Genomic DNA, 2,661 nt, shown 5'->3' with positions numbered 1-2,661 from the left:
ATTCCAGATTTCAATGGATTAATTATTACTGTTGGGCTACCTTAAAGTTTATTACATTAGGTTAGTTTTACTGTTGGCTTGAGCTGAAATCATAAACATGTGATTGACCTCAACCAATTTTCGGTCATTTTGATTTTGATTGCACATTTAAAAGGGGAATTTAATATGTTTAGCAAGTAACATACTTTTTACAAAAGAATTTATATAGGGTATGTTCACAGTCGTGAGGTGATTGATTGATAATCACCTAAATGCCGGCCAACATTTTGGGCAAGAATAATACATATAAACACTTAAAGAATCGGGTATGACAATAGCTACCAATTCGATAGAAATGTGAATTGGAGAGCAAAGAATATAACAAAATCGTCGAAAAAGCGAGAAAGTACTCCTAAGTCGGCTACGCAATACCCATTACTCGCACTCCACATCGATACATTGGCATCAAGCTTTTGTTAAGTCGGTAGAACTTACTTGCTTTCAATATATTGCATTAGGTTATCTTATTTTATTCTTAATTTAATTTCCACTGTAGATAAAATATGCTGCTGAGAGTTTATTCAAAACCATAATATAAATCATTCAAAACAAATGAATCAAATACTTCGTAAATCAATACTATGTAGTAAAAAGTAGATATGCTCAGCAAGTAAGTGGTGTAATATTCTCAAGGGAAATTCGCCAGGCAAGGACGCATGGTGGGTGGCTGATTTCAGCCCATACACACATACATACAGCCATGCAGGCATACCGACATGCAGAGTCAGTCACTCACCCACACAGTTGGGTTTTGAGTGCGAATCCGTGTGCTTGTTTATGTGCGAGCGTGCGAGTGTGTGAGAGAGCCCATCCAGACATTTATTTATGCCCGTATTTATGCATATTTTGTGCAGAATTGACGGCAACATTTTCGCACATTCACGTTACCCCTGAGCCCGAGATTCGCTCGGTGATTGCCTTTCGACCACTCGTTGTTCCCGTTAACACCACGCTGATCTTTGACCTCTGCCGTCTGATTTCTGGTGTCTAATGACTGCTGCTTGATGCCTGATGCTCGTTGACTGACCTCTGAAGTGGCAACTTTTTCTTGACCACCGGGGAACTTGGTCGGACAATCAACGGAAATGCTTTCTACCCTTCGCATGGGGTTATAATGAGATTTCCGGAAAAGGGTTCGAAAACAATGCGCTTATCGTGGAATTCTAAGCAGTGTGCAATATAGTTACTGCACATCCTAAAATAAAACAATATCAAAAATATTCTTGAAAAAAAATTTTAAAATTTTTCAAAAGTGTTGTTGTGAACAATTCAATTGATATATGCAATATTTTATTTCCGTCCCGAATTTGAAGGTAAAAGAAAATGCAAAAGATAAAATGTGCTAATTAAAGCTCCGTATCTTGGATGGTCATAATATATTTATGCGTCGACACTAAAACCATTCGATAATACATAGGTATTTTGGGAATAGGTTAACAGAAATCGCATATACTATATTGTTTCTAGTTCTACTCGAATTGCAGCCATGAGACAAATGAATAGCTAATTCAATTCATCCTCCTGGGCCATCTGCCTATCCAGGTTCTCTAGTTTCTCATGGAGGCGCTGGAACCGCGAACGCTTCTTCTGGGTAGTCACATTTATCGTATTCAAAGAAGTTTCAGTTGTCGATGAAGAAGCCCCTGAGGACTGCGAACCCTCCTTCGATCCTTCGAAACGAAAGTGAACTAAATATTTCGGCAGAACGAAATATTATGACAAATGAAAGCATAGCCAACTTGATCGAAAATCAATTTGGATCAAAAATGTTTCCTTTTAAGTTAGCAAAGCTTAAATATACAACGTCTGTAGAGTCGACGTTAAGATTAAACGTTCTATTAGTATCGCAAATTAATTGATCGCAAAAAAACAAACTCTCTAAAATCTGTATGCTTAATCTCACCCTTGTAGCATTTATAGTTATGGAGATATTCCCGTCCATACGGACGGACAGAAGGACCTACACCTATTTTGCCTGAATAATAATTCTGTTAACAATTTGTTTTAGATCAAAATTTGCTCTTTTTGAAGAAAAACTGCAGTGCGAGGCCACTGGAGCATCAAAACAGTTCCACAAAACTGTAAACTGGAAAGGGTTGGTTACTGACTAAATTGCATGAGGCGGTCGGATTGCGGTGGCTTGAGCAAACAGGGTACTTAGGGGACATTGGGATATGCACTGGATGTAAGGATTATAATGAACTTCGAGCCAAGATACTGTACAAGAACATAACATGATAATTAACCTGCGAACAAGTTTTCAAAAACGGACTTTAACGTATGGGAAATATAGTTTCCAGAATTCCTAAAAGCCACCACAACATTTTGTGATTGGTGTAGGTATGGTAGTTTAGTAAGAAATGCAGGACTTAAATTTAAGCCACGATTTTTTCTGCAGTGCTTGAAATTTAATGAGCCAGCCAGCTTAAAGCTGCGCCATATTTATAAACTATTTGAAACGCAATTAGTGGCATTTTGCCTGCAATTTGGCTGCAATAAGCAGGAGCAGGAGGGTCAGAATTCGGGATTCAGGATTGGGAAGGCAGTCGGGATCGGGGCGTCTTGTTTGGGCATGTGCGATTGTCCAATTATCGTTTAAATCTGCAGCTAATTATTGGGGAT

The 2,661-nt window shown here is 38.4% G+C and overlaps 1 pseudogene, besides 1 other annotated feature; it reads right to left on the bottom strand.

Moving 5' to 3' along the window:
- Positions 1-1,435: 1,435 nt before the first annotated feature.
- Positions 1,436-1,730, bottom strand: CR46072 (annotated as a pseudogene).
- A 193-nt stretch (positions 1,731-1,923) lies between these two features.
- Positions 1,924-1,994: a mobile genetic element.
- Between the last annotated feature and the right edge of the window lie 667 nt (positions 1,995-2,661).

Source organism: Drosophila melanogaster, chromosome X, assembly GCF_000001215.4.
Source record: "Drosophila melanogaster chromosome X".
Lineage (NCBI taxonomy): Eukaryota > Metazoa > Arthropoda > Insecta > Diptera > Drosophilidae > Drosophila > Drosophila melanogaster.
This window is presented reverse-complemented; position numbering and strand designations above follow the sequence as displayed.